Here is a 14,576-nt window from a genome sequence, read left to right as displayed (position 1 = left end):
GGAGGAAACAGGCTGGTGAATATGTTCATCTGTGTTCTGGCACATTCACAAATGAACAGAGTGGAGGAGGAAAGATCTGCAGTTATCAGGTCAAAATGAACATTGTGCTTCCCACAGAAAAGAGATTTCCAGGGCAAGTACCCTCAGATTTCACAGGAGCTGGTTCTGTAAGATCTACTCTTTCCAACACCCTGAATGATATTTGTGTAATTTGCAAAAGAGGAACAGAGTTGAAATTCATATCACAATTTATTAAATAATTGTTTTTCCTCTTCCTCATCTAGTAGCATTAAATAAATTTATATATATTTTCAGCTCAGCTGTATGTGTCAACTGGGTTGGGTGTACTTGGACACCATTTCACCGTCACTCTGGCCATCTCAAATCAAGTATATTTGGTCCTTTTGGTGCAGAGGAAACAGACTAGAAAAAAATGACAGGACAAAGGACACTGGTCACCTCTAGGCTATGGTGTTTTGGGTGAGTGCATTTTTTCTATTCATGCTCCTTTCAAAAACAGACTGTCCATGACAGTGAAGTCTATCATCTTATAAAAATGCAGTATATTCTAGGAGTTGAGAAATCTCATCAAGGAGAGACTCTTAATATAGATGTATGGCATAGTGTGACACTGGTATAGGATTGAGCTGTTTTCCAACATGGCAGAAAAGGATCTTGAGTGACATCCTGATTGTGTAACTCCACATTAGAAATGCATGGAGAGCAGAGAGATGATCTTTGTCCACCTTAGTGTAGAGGTTCAGAGAATGTGAAGTCAGTGTCCTAGAGTGGAGGGGAGAGAGGAAAGCCATTGGAGCCTGGGGCCTCGTGACGCCAGCTGCCAGCAAGATGACCATTTGAGTCTCTACCTGGTCTTTGGAAGGAGCAATCTCAGCCCCCAATGGGAAAAGACTGTTGGAGACCCCTTGAGGAAACCTAGCCTTAAAGGCCTTTGCCTTCTGCTCTGAGTTGAGCCCTCCCAACCTTTTCCTCCCATCATTTCCTGATCTCCCTTGGGTCCAGCTCACTGGGCAGTGGCCCTCAGGCCAGGGAGGAAATGGAAACAAGCTGTTGCTGAATTTTATGGTGTCTTGGGAGGTACATAAGTGGCACTGTGACACTCATCTCTACAAGCTATGAGTTTATATCTTGACCAACCATTCTGAAAGTGTGATGATTTGAGGAGGTGTCATTGCTATCTCCAATATGCAACACACACAAAAATCCTTAGATCAAGATGCTCAAGTGATTAAGCCACAAAGCTGTGTCAGAGAGGCCACACCCCCAATGCATGCCTGATATCAAGAGGCCATGTGTTGGCAAGGTTGGACATAGGGTGCTGCTTTTTTTAAGCAAGGAAGGAGGAGGTAGTTGTAATGGAGGGTAGGGGAAGAAGGGTTGGACTTTATGGAGCCATACTGCCATCAAGCGGAATCCTTTGAGAGTCCCCTGAATTACAATGTGAATGTCTGTTGTTGGGCCGACTGGGATTGGAGAAAACTGCAGGTTTCCCAAAAGAGAATGCCTTGACTTAAGCCTGGGCCTTCTGCAAAGCTCAGTGAGGCTTTGAGGCAAAGTCTGTGGGCTCTCCAGGGCCAGGAACCAGGAAAATAGCAGACAGCAGCTCAGCACAGAAAGCTGTTGGGCGGGGCCTTGGTGGCCGCCATGTCTGACAAGGCTCTGGGGAAGCCACTGAGATTGTGCCCCAGCACAGGGACTCTGGTTATTCTGCCCTGTGCCGGTTCTTCTAGTAGCCTGAGGTGGGTCCAACTGATGAAGTTCTGGGGGTTTCTGTGGTTTCTGTGGGCCTCTCTGATGCCTGAACATGGCTGAGTGCCAGCCCAGGGTACCGTCAGGATGCCAGTATCAGTTCCGGCCCAGAAGGTGTTCCCCATGCCAGTTCCTTGAAGAGATGTGCAGCTGGTCTCACCAGTCCCCAGGATATATGAGGGGAAGATAGAACTTATATGTAGAATACCGCAGAGTCTTACATGCCTAGGGGGAACAGGTTTTAGGAGCCTGGAGCTTGAAAAGCCCAGGCACAGAGCAGTCCTCTGAGCCCCTGACAGCACAGGTGCCTTTCTGGGCCCCATGGACACCATCCACTTTGATGGTCAGTGCTCACCAGGCAGTCTTGGGCATGCTCTGTCTTCTAGTATACCACCCCAAGAGGCCATGAGCCATTGAGGGCTGGCCGAAGGAAGGTCCACTTTCACCTCTGGTGCTGCAGTGCTCTACCTGGTGTTGACCTCAGAGCCAGCACTCAGAGAAGTGACTTGGAAAGCCTGCCAAGAGGTAGAATTCACAAAGGAAGTATAAGGCGGTACAGGGATCAAGTCCTGCAGGTGACCACAGCTGAAGAATCATGAGCTCCAGAATGGGAAAAGGACCAAATGGAGGGCTGGGATGTATCCAATTCGAGTTCAAGGAAGTTCCTAGAATCCTGGATTATGAGTCTCGGGAGGAACAGTACCACTCGTGGATATCCAGGACTTGAACTGAATAATGGAACACGAGGGTGAACAGAATCTCCCAGAATACTCCAAAGTAAGAAGTGGGTCTGACAACAGAGTATCAATAATGAGAATTGACATAGTGGTCTCAGTGGTGAATCCAGATGCTAGGAAACCATGTCACTGTGACCTTTGATCCTTAAAGGGTAGGCGATTTCCAACCTAGAATTCCTTACACATCCAGACTCTGCCCAGTCCACAGTGCTAGTGGTCTGAAAACCAACGCATCTTTCACTGTCAGCCAAAATTTTATCTCCTGAGCACCTGTTCTGATGGAGCTACTATAGGATGTGCTCCACCAAAACCAGGGAGGAGTGTAAGAAGGATCACCAATAAATGGGGTGTGGGGGAAGATGAGAGGGCTCCACAGGTAGCAGGATATCCAGCAAAGGTGGAAAAGTCACCAGTTTAAGTAGTGCAGGAGGACAGTGAAGGGAGACACACAGATGATAGCTTTGCAGCCACCCAGCGTGCAACTAGTCCAGATCATAGCAGGACAGGAGACTCCTGGAGGGATGTCTTCCAGAAGGTGAAATCCATAGATCACTTGTTGTGTTTGAATATCCTCACAGAACCTTGTCACTTTTGATAGTACCTCTGTGGGCTTCTCAGTGATCATCACACAGAGAACAAAATGAAACCACAGAGAAGAGGAGAGAGAAAGAAGGAAAACATGACAGACTCAAGACCAAGTTGGATTCCATGGACAAGGAGAGTGGAACAAGATCAGCAATGGAATCAGGATCCAACAACTGGATCAGCTTTCAACTGGGTTTACAAAGTGATTCAAACCATAAACTGCAAAAATAGACTCCACCACAAACAGCACACACTTGCATGGGAGCAAGGCAGGTGGGGAGAAAAGCTTGAATACTCCTCTGAGTTTGGAGGGCCCTCTAGTTTATGCCCCCATGTACATGGATAATGTCACCAGATGATGTCTCTATGTCCAAAGTTGGAACCTAGTGATTTGGGCATGTTCTGTACAAATGGAGACTGGCTGCAGTTTCTTTAGAGGCCAGCCAGGTAGAAATCTCTGACTTTTTCAGAATGCGTTTCAGGATGCTGCTGAAGTTGAATCAGTCAGGAAGAAACCGGGTCCTTCTCACTTTTCATCAGCAAGTAGAGAAATGGATTTAACTTGTCAAAGCAGAGGCGGAGATATTCCAGGATTGTTCATTTCAGGTCTTCACCTTGCCAAATTTCTGGAGACATTTTTTATTCCTTGAGGACATTTTCCTCTGGCATCCAGAGTTATAAAGGAATACCACATTTCGCATTTCTCCCAAACATGGCGGCTACTGAGGCCGCACCCCCATGGCTCCCTGAGCCTGGCAGGGCTGCTGTCTGGGGCTTCTTTGTCAGGAAGCCTGGCTCTGTGGCTTTCACACCAGCTCTGGAGGTGGCCTGTTCAGGGCACAGAGTCCTCTGCGTGCCCCCAACCCACCCTGTTCACTTCACGGGCCCATAAGATAGAACTAGAGGGGCTTGAGACTATGCTCAAAAAGCCTCCGCTTGAAGGCACTGTTGCTCCACAAATGCCAAACACCTCTTGTCCATTGGCCTCTCCCTCCGCCCTTTCTTGATTAAAAAAACGCCAGGGAAGGGCCAGGAGCCATCCAAGCCTTCAGGTGGGGTTTACTGCATTGAGGTGTTAGGAAAAATGTTTTCTCTTTCTTTCTGAGTTTTTGCTTAGACTACATGTGTGTATTTGTGTATATGCATATATAAATATCAGTATAAGTATATATGCATGTTTATCTTTACTTATTGCTGCATCTATTTCTATAAGACCCTGTCGAAGAATTTCTAAGAGCAAAAGCAAAGTTAGAACAATACTAGAGATTTATTAGTCTGTCATACAATTCATGAATCAGACAACACAGAGCATTGGGACTGAGTGTTGCAAGATAATGGGGGCAATGTTCAGGTTTTTTTAGTCCAGGGAACAAAGAAAGTCAGGGAAGTCCAGGCAGTTTCAATTAATCTTTCAGATATTCATCAAAATATTCCTTGAAGTCCTTTTTTCTTTGGAAATGTCAGTTTCACTAACAAGATGAACGAAGTAGATTTTCAGGTGACTAGTCATAGGTTTCTCTGGAATGTAGGGGCTATAGAGACAGGATACTGATTACACATAAATATAAACAAATAAGTCAGCTATTTCCTCTGAAAGCTAGGTTACTTATTATCTTAAACTTTTGCCCTATGAGTTTAGGCTTTTGACCATGTTCTCCAGGCTTGGCATAAGTGACTCCATCTTGTTTTTACTTTGCATAGCCAAAGAATTCCATGTCAGAATTCCATGTTACCAGGGACCCATTCTTTGGTACACAGGTGTTGATATATAGGTCTTCTTGGGTAGGATTTTGGCTTTTACAAAAAATTCGCTAGTGGCTTGACTCAAGACTAGTATGTTGATTTCTCCCTTATCATTGCCTCACTGGCTTTTCCAGACTCATGAGCTACCCAAGAGCAAGGACCCAGGAGCCTAGCCCAGAGAGAGGGTGGGCCATTGTGGCATCTGTAGTAATTAACACTGACTGTAGCAGGTAGGGGAAACCCTGATGGTGTAGTGGTTAAGAGCTACAACTGCTAAGGTCAGCAGTTCAAATCCACCAGATGCTCCTTGGAAACCCTATGGGACAGTTCTGCTCTGTCCCATAGGGTCAATATGAGTTGGAATCAACTCGAAGGCAAGGGTTTTTTTTTTTTGTTTTCAATGGTAGGTAGGAAGGAGCCCTGGTGGTGCAGTGGTTAAGCACTCAGCTGCAAACCTAAAGGTCAGGAGCTCGAACCCACCAGCGGTTCTGCAGGAGAAAGACATGGCAATCTGTTTCCGTAAAGTTTACAGCCTTGGAAACCGTATGGGTGAGTTCTACTCTGTCCTATAGGGTCACTATGAGTTGCTTTTTTAAAATTATTATTATTGCAGGTAAGAAACAGTGAAGTGGATGACTTGGGCTCACCTTTAGGGGTTATTTATTGCCCATTTGGTGCCCCCAGTTGGAGATCCTTGGGTCAGAAGAAGACCCCAATGGTGCCACACAGGCAGGTGACCACTGAGAGGGCTATTTGTTTTTCAGTCTCTACTTAAAGCTCTCCATGAAAGATTGGCTGTGTTACACACTCACAGCCCCACACATACAGTATTGTCTTTCCCTGCCATGGAGGTGCCACTGTGGATAAAGCCTCATCCCACTCAAAAAAACATTCATTACCATTGTACTAGGTCCCCTTCCAAGCCCTTTCCTCTCCCTTTCACCCCTTCTCCCAACCCTCCTTAAACTGGGAAACATTTAATTTTTCCATCTGTATGGCTCAGCTTTCAATAGGGTTTACAAGGTGATCCAAATCCTAAACACAGATCATGGACTCAAATGCAAACAGTGTGCAATTCCATAGGAGCATGGCTAGAGGGGGGAGAAGCTTGTGTACTTCTCTGTCTGGGTATGGAGGGTGCTCTAGTTCATGCTCACAATTAATGATCACTAGACTAGTAACGTCACCAGATCATGTCTATATGCACAACCTAGAAGCCTAGGGCGTTGAGTATGTTATGTAGAAATGGAGACTGTGAATACACAGTTTCTTTAGGAGACTGGTAGAGACACTGACTTTTGAAAGGATGCATGCTGATGGGTCGCCTGAACGTGGAAAGAGTCGGGAAGAAAAGAGGTTCTCACTTTTCAGCCACGCATAGAGAAATGGATTTAACTTGTCGACTCCCAGGTGGACATAGTCCAGGATCATTCGTTTCAGGTCTTCGTCTTGCCAAACTTCTGGAGACATTTTTTTCCCCTTGAGGACATTTTCCTTTGTCATCCAGAGTTAGGGAGGAATACTACGTTTCTCATTTCTCTCAAACATGGCGGCCACCGCGGCCACGCCCCATGGCGACCGAGCCAGGCAGGCCTGGCAGTCTGGGGCTCCTTGTCATGAAACCGAAACTCAGCCTTGCGGCTTTCACACCCAGCCAGGAGGTGGCTCGGTCAGGCCCCTGAGCTCTAGGAGTGCCCCCAACCCACTCTTCCTCATATCACAGACCTTCTCAATAAGATACAGCTAGAGAGGCTTGAGACTGAGCTCAAAACATCTCCGCTTGATGGCAATGTTGCTCCATAAATGTGAAACACTCCTCCTCCAGTGCCTCTCCCTCCACCTTTTCTGAACTAAAAAACACCAAGGAAAGGCCAGGAACCCTCTAGGCCTTCTAAGTGGGATTTACTGCATTGGGATATGAGGGGATTGCTTTCTTCTTAGATTATTTGCTGGGAATATACATGTATATATATATATAAATACATATATATGTGCACATATACGGAGCTCGGGTGGCCTACTGGTTAAGAGCTGGGCTGCTAACCAAAAGGTCAGCAGTTTGAATCCACCAGTCCGCTCCTTAGAAAACCTATAGGGCAGTTCTATCCTGTCCTGTAGAGTTGCTGTAAGTCAGGATCCACTACAGGGCAACAGGTTTGGTTTGTTGTTTTTGTGCACATTATACATACACCAAAACAACAACAACAAACCCATTGCCTTCCAGTGGATTCTCACTCATAGGTACCCTATAGGAAAGAGGAGGACTGCCCCACAGCGTTTCCAAGCAGCGGCTGATGGATTCAAACTGCTGACCTTTTTGTTAGCAGCCCAGCTCTTAACCACTGTACCACCAGAGCCCCATATACATACACATACATATTTAGATATAGATTTATCAGTATTTGTGTACATACTTGCTTAACTACCTGATGCTACATCCGTTTCTTTAGATTTCTAAGTAAATTCCCTGTTAAGAGGTACCCAGTTTTTTGGGCACGGGTATAGATAGATACACAGGCATTTTGGGGTAGGATTTTAGTTTTCACAGGAAATTGACTTGTGGCTTAGGTTGGGATGAGAATCTTGATTTCCTCTCTCATCATTTGCTCCTTGGCTTTTCTAGACTCATTGAACTACCTCATCCAGGGCAAAGACTCAGAAGCCTGGCCCCAGAGAGGAAGTAGGCCATTGTGGCACTAGGAGTTGTGACCTCCTTGGCAGGTCAGAAGGTAATGAGGGTGATGCTCTGGCCACCATCAGGGGACCCAGGTAGTAGGTAGTCCCTCCCCCATTTAGTGTCCCAATTTGGAGGTCCATGGGTCAGAAGGATAATTCAGTGGTTCCACAGGGGCAGCTGACCACCATGAGGGCCATTTGTTTTAGTGTCTACTGTAAAACTCAGGTCTGTGGGTGGTGAAAACAGTTAAGCCCTGGACACTTACCTAGAAGGTTGGTGGTTCCAAACCACCCAGAAGCTCCTGGTAAGACAGGCCTGGCTATCTGCCACCAAAAGCTCACAGCCTTGAAAACCATATGGAGCAGCTGTACTCTGCACACATGGGGTTGCCACGAGTCAGAATCAACTGGATGGCAACTAACAACATCAACAACTTTAAAACCCTACGCGAAGGTTTGGCTGCATCCTACACTCACAGCCCCTCATACATACATACATATATACAAATACACACGTATTTGTATATACGTACAAAGAGAAACAGAGAGAGTATGGTTTTGTCTTTTACTACCATGTACTTGCCACTTTGGATACAGCCTCATCCCATTCAAAGAAAATATACATTACCATTGTATTAGGACCACTTCCAATCCTGGTCCTCTCTCTCCTTTCACCCCTCATCCCAACTTCCCTTACAGTGTGAAGCATATTTAATTTTTCCTCGTGTTTGCTTTCGATGTTTAACACTCATGAGGGCAAATACAGATTCATGTTTGTATTTCACCTTTTCACCTACCCCAGAGGGTAGAATGAGCAATATATTCTTCTTCATTGCTTTCACGGAATATATGGCCTGGCCTTTGCACATCTGTGCAGAGAAAACATCCTGCTAGATCGTTTTCATTTCCTTTCTAACAACTACTTAGTGGTTCCTTGTCTGAAGGTGGTTAGGGCCAGAGGTGATTTATCCAGGGCTTCTCCTTTGACACGAGATTTAGTATAACCTTTCTTCCTGCCTGCCTTCATTTTTTCTCCCTTCTATTTTTCCCTCTATCCCTTCTCTCTGTCTCTTGCTCTCTTTCCCCCTCTATATCTTTCCTCCTTTAATGACCCCCTTGAGGCAGAGTATAATTTCATGATAGTGTGAGTATGTGTGTACATACATGTCATATTGTAAATGTCAACCCAGAGGTAAGTAGTAGGATGAAGTATAATAGGGCCTCATCCTAGAATAACTTTATTCCTCGAAAGACAATGTGGTTGATATCTGTGAGGCCATAAGGGAGAGATCTGGTTGCCATTCATCATTGAGTCAAAGTACCTGATGATCTGTGGAAGGTCTGGTATTCCAATTGTGGTGGAGGAAACAGGCTGGTGAATATGTTCATCTGTGTTCTGGCACGTTCACAAATGCACAGAGTGGAGGAGGAAAGAGATCTGTGGTTATCAGGTCAAAGTGAACATTGTGCTTCCCACAGAAAAGAGATTTCCAGGGCAGATAGTTTCAGATTTCACAGGCGCTGGTTCTGTAAGATCCAATTTTTTCCAACACCCTGAACGATATTTGTGGAATTTGCAAAAGAGGAACAGATTTGAAATTCATATCACGATTTATTAATTGTTGGTTTTCGTATTCCTCATCTAGTAGCATTAAAAACAAAACCAGAAAGTAACAAATCTATATCTATTTTCAGGTGAGCAAATAATATGTGCTGACTGGATTGATTGTACATGGACACCATTTCACCATCACTCTGGTGATCACAAATCAAGTCATGTTATTTGGGTCTCTTGGTACAAAGGAAACAGACTAGAAAAAAAGGACAAGGATCACTGGTCACCTCTAGGCTGTGGTGTCCTGGGTGAGGGCACTTTTCTCTTTCATTTTCCTTTCAAAACCAGATTGTACATGACAGTGAAGTCTGTCATCTTATAAAAATGGAGTCGAGAAAATCTCATCAAGATCAAGGAGAGACTCCCAACGTAGATGTATGGCACAGTGACATTGGTGTAGGATTCAGTGCTTTTCCAACATGGTAGAAAAGTATCTTGAGGAGCCCTGGTGGTAGAGTGGTTGAAGTGCTCAGCTGCTAACTGAAAGATTGTTGGTTCAAGCCTTTCCACTCTAAAAAGATATGACAGTCTGCTTCCATAAAGATTACAGCCTTGGAAACCCGATGGGGCAGTTCTATTCTGTCCTATAGGGTTGCTATGAGTCAGAATCAACTCAGTGGCAGTGGGTTTTTGGTATCATTATATTTCAGAGCATCTGGTTCTCTAAGATCTGATTCTTGGCAGCATCCATGAATTGTAGGTGTGTATTTTCCAAAAGAGGAATGAAGTTGAAATTCATATCAAACTGGCTTTTTGGTTAGCGGTAGGAAAACTCAAGTTGGAATGTTCCCTGGTGGGCGGTCAGGCACTGTGGGTGAACTCTGTGCAGGAACGCAGTCTATTTCTTGAGGTCTCAGTTAAGCTGGACCCTAAAGATGTAGATATGGATGCTTAGGTCCGTTCACCCAAAGGGCGCGTGGGTGAGGAATCATTCCTCCTTGTCAGGAAAGAAAGAAACCTAATGTGCCCCTATAGAGGCAAGAGCTTGAGAGACTCAGCACAAGATAAGGGGTTAGAGCCCCAAAAGTGGAGAAGATGGTGAGGCACCATACTTTAGGGAAGCTGGAGACTTTTTTCAACAGCAAAGGGTGGAGTGTGAGGGCCTTGGAGACGAGCGCACAGGTATTTCTGGTGCAATACTGCCATCAAGCGGATATTGTTTCAGAAGATCACGGACCCACCACTGTTGCTTCCTAGGGAGGCATCGGATTAGAGGAAGTTAGGGTCCTAGGCATCTCAATCAAAGAAAATATATACATTGCCATTGTATTAGGACCACTTCGAATCCTAGTCCTCTTTCTCCTTTCATGCCTCGTCCCAGCTTTCATTATAGTGGGGTGCCCCTTATGCAGAGCTCCCTGAGTCATGGGGCAAGTGTGGCCCTAGGTGGGGGCCTAACCAAGAAGCTGGGAAGGTGGGCCAGGACGAGGCAGATGGCGATGGTGCCAGGCACTTAGGATACAGGAAGCCAAGGCTCAGCCCTTAGTGGCCGCCATGTCTGGGCGGGACTAGTGCATGCCTCTGGGAAGGCACCTCAGCACTGGGCCAATATATGAACAAATCTGTCTTGGAAGAAATACAGCTAGAATGCTTCTTAGAAGCGAGTTTGGCGAGACTTCATCTCATGTTCTTTGGACATGTTATCAGGAGAGACCAGTGCTTGGAGAATACTGAGCTTGGTAAATTAGAGGGTCAGTGAAAAAGAGGAAGACCCTCGAGGAGATTGACTGACATACTGGTAACAACACTGGGCTTAAACATAGCAAGGATTCTGAGCATGTTGGAGGACTGGGCATTGTTTCCTTCTGTTGTACATAGGGTCTCTATGAGTTGGAACCGACTCAACAGCACCTAACAACAACAACATAACTTCATAGTTATGATACTTGGAGTGCATGTGTAGATAACATTTTACATTTTAACGGTTAATCCAGAGGTAAGTAGTTTGATAACTTATCACGGGTCTACATCCTACAATGAGTACCTTTGATACACATGTGGTTGGTATCTGTCAGGCATATAGGAGAGATCTCTTTCCCATTTACAAGTGAGTCCATTTGTGGTGGAGGACACAAACTTGGGAATACATTCCCATATGTTCTCCCATAGTCACACAAGTACGGAGGAGCAAGGAAGATCAGTGACTGTACAAGTCAAGTTGATGATTGTGCTTCCCAAAGAAAAAGACATTATCAGGATGATATGTTTATATTTCAGAGCATCTGGTTCTCTGTGATCTGATTCTTGGCAGCATCCATGAATTATAGGTATGTACTTTCCAAAACAGGAACAAAGTTGAAATTCATATCAAATTGGCTTTTCAGAAAGTTATAAGAAGGCTCAAGTTGGAGTGTTCCCTGGTGGGCAGTCTAGCGTTGGGTGGCTGGAACTCTGAAGGGAACAATCCATCTCTTGTTGTTTGGTGCCATCAAGTCGGTTCCAACTCACAGCAATACTGTGTACAACAGAATGAAAACACTGCCTGGTCCTGCACCATCCTCACGTTATGCTCGAGCCCACTGTGCAGCCACTGTGTCAATCCATCTCACTGAGGGTGTTCCTCTTTTTCACTGACCTTCTACTTTAAAAATCATGATGTTCTTCTCCAGGGACTGATCCCTCCTGATAACATGTCCAAAGTATGTGAGACATAGTGGTAACAATGATGGGCTCAAACATAGCAAGGATTGTGAGCATGTTGCAGGACCAGGCATTGTTTTGTCCATTGCTTAAGGTCCCAGTTAAGCTGGAGCACTAAGGATGCAGATATGGATGGCTTTAGGTCTGTTCACCCACAAGATGCCTTGGTGGGGAGGAATTCCTCCTAGTCTGTAATTGAGGAAAACTTATACCCCCTTACAAAAGCAAGTACTTGCGATACTGAACATTAAGATATGGGAGCTGGAGCTCCAAAAGTGAAGAAGATGGTGAGGCACCATGATTTTGGAACAGTCGACATCAACTGACTTTTTGTTTTTTTCTGATAGCAAAGGGCGGAGTGTGAGTTCCTGGGGAAAGACCGCGCCTGTATGTCTGGTGCAATACTGCCATCAAGCGGAATTTGTTTCCAAAGCTCACAGGCCCACCACTGTTGCCTTCTGGGGAGGCCAGAGATTAGAGGAAATCAAGGTCCTAAGCACAACTAAAAGCAGGGTCTAGCATGTCCACAGCTCCCTGAGTCAGGGGAAATTGTTGTCTGAGGCTGGAGCCAACCCAAGAAGCTGGAGAGGTGGATCAGAATGAGGTCACAGCCTTGGCGCCAGGCATATTGGGCAATGGAAGCCAACACTTAGCCCTTGGTGGCCGCCATGTCTGGGTGGGACTAGTGCAAGCTACTGGGAAGGTAATTCAACCCTGGGCTCTGGGCAATTTGCCTTATACCCCTGGCCCCAGGAGCAGGAGGTGGGTCAACCTTTGTGGTCCCAGGGCCACAGGACAAGGAAGCCCAATAAAGACCATGCCTTGTCCCCAACCCAGTCCTCATATCACAGGCCCTATAGGGTCTTTATGAGTTGGAATTGAATCAATGGCAATGGATTTGGGTTTTTTGTTTTTCTTTTTGGTATCCAGGAGATAAGGAGCCCTGGTGGCAAAATGGTTAAACACTCAGCTGCTAACCAAAAATTCTGAGGTTTGAACTAATAAGTTGCTCTGCGGGAGAAAAGACCTGGTAATAGGCTCCTGTAAAATCTTCAGTCTAGGAAACCCTATGGGGCAGTTCTACTCTGTCCTAAAGGGTCACTATGAGATGGCCCACATATTCAGGAGAGACAATGTGTAGGGCTCGAGACCATGCTCAAAAAACTTCCGCATGATGGCACTGTTGCTCCACAAATGCCCAACACTCCTTCTCCAGTGCCTCTCCCTCCACCCTTTCCCAAGTAAAAAACACCAAGGAAAGAACCAGGCACCCTCCAGGCCTTCCAAATGGGGTTTACTGCATTAGGATATTAGGGGAAATGTTTTCCTTTTAGACTATTTGCTTGGTATAGACATTTATGTAAATTTGAATAAATATATGTATATATGCACATATACATATATTTATACATATGATTAACAGTATAAATGTTTAATAATTATAAGTATTTGTGTACATACTTGTCTGTTGCTACACCTATTTATTTAGACTTCTAAGTCAATTCCATGTTAACGGTACCAAGTTTTTTATGCACAGATATACAGGTCTTTTTGGGTAGGATTTTAGCTTTCACAGGAAACTGACTCATGACTCTTATCGTTGGCTCACTGGTTTTTCTAGACTCACTGAGCTTCCTCATCCAGGTCAAGGACTCAGGAGCCTGGCCCCAGACTGGGAGTAGGCCATTGCGGCATCAGGAGTAATGAGCAGTGGTCATGGCAGGTCAGAAGGCAGTGAGGGTAGACCCAGGTAGTAGGCAGTCATTCCCCATTTGGTACCCAGTATGGAAGTCCTTGGGTCAGAAGTACAGTTCAGTGGTTCCACAGGAGCAGGTGACCTCTGTGAGGACCATTTGTTTTACAGTCTCTACTGTAAAACTTGGGTCTGTGGGTGGCACAAATGGTTAAGCCCTGGACACTTAGCTGGAAGGTTGGTGGTGTGAACCCACCCAGAGGCACCTGGTAAGACAGGCCTAATTATCTGCCTCCAAAAACTGACAGCCTTGAAAACCATATGCAGCAGCTGTACTCTGCCTAAAAGGGTTCGCCATGAGTTGGAATCGACTTGATGGCAACTAAGAACATCAGCAACTTTAAAACTGTATGTGAAGAATTGGCTGCATCATACACTTACAGCCTCTTGCGCATACATATATACATAAAAATACTCAGAAACACATTATATACATATGAGAGAGAGAGAAAGAGAGAGATTGTGATTTTGTAGGTGCCACTTTGGATACAGCCTCATCTCATTCAAAGAAAATATGCTTTACCATTGTATTAGGACCACTTCCAATCCTGGTCCTCTCTCTCCTTTTACCCCTCATCCCAACTTTCCTTATAGTGTGAAGCATGTTTAATTTTTCCTTGTGTTTGCTTTCAATGTTTAATACACATGAAGGCAAATACAGATTCATGTTTGTATTTCACCTCTTCACCTACCCCACAGGGTAGCACGAACAATATATTCTTCTTCTTCATTGCTTTCACAGAATGTATGGCCTGGCCTTTGCACATCTGTGCAGAGAAAACGTCCTGTAGGTTGTTTTCATTTGCTTTCTACCAACTACTTAGTATTCCCCTGTGTAAGGGTGGATAGGGGCATAGGTGGTTTATTCTGGGCTCCTCCTTTGACAGTAAGTTTAGTGTGACCTTTCTTCCCACCTGCCTTCATTTTTTCCTTACTTTCTTCTATTTTCCCTCTATACACATCTCTGTCTCTTTCTCTCTCTCCCCCTCTCTATCTTTCCTCCTTTAATGACCTCCTTGAGGCAGAGTATAATTTCATGATAGTGTGAGTATGTCTG

At 45.1% G+C, this 14,576-nt stretch overlaps 1 long non-coding RNA gene across 6 annotated transcripts in view; it reads left to right on the top strand.

Annotated features, from left to right (window-relative positions):
• The window catches only part of LOC111821160 (uncharacterized), a 52,338-nt gene that overhangs the window by 31,065 nt on the left and 6,697 nt on the right, over nucleotides 1-14,576 (top strand). Inside the window, exons 3-4 of one of the 6 annotated variants that reach the window (XR_002824619.1) lie at nucleotides 316-480; nucleotides 9,207-9,374. The exons of 1 other annotated variant lie outside the window; for it this stretch is intronic. This is a non-coding gene — a long non-coding RNA (uncharacterized LOC111821160). Of the gene's footprint in view, nucleotides 1-315; nucleotides 481-7,458; nucleotides 7,565-9,206; nucleotides 9,375-11,343; nucleotides 11,394-14,576 lie in introns of all 6 variants that reach the window. 4 more of the 6 variants (XR_002824620.1, XR_002824623.1, XR_002824622.1 and 1 more) reach the window with 4 other exon arrangements.

This window comes from Trichechus manatus, unplaced genomic scaffold (assembly GCF_000243295.1).
Source record: "Trichechus manatus latirostris isolate Lorelei unplaced genomic scaffold, TriManLat1.0 scaffold00068, whole genome shotgun sequence".
NCBI classification, from domain to species: Eukaryota; Metazoa; Chordata; class Mammalia; order Sirenia; family Trichechidae; genus Trichechus; species Trichechus manatus.
This window is presented reverse-complemented; position numbering and strand designations above follow the sequence as displayed.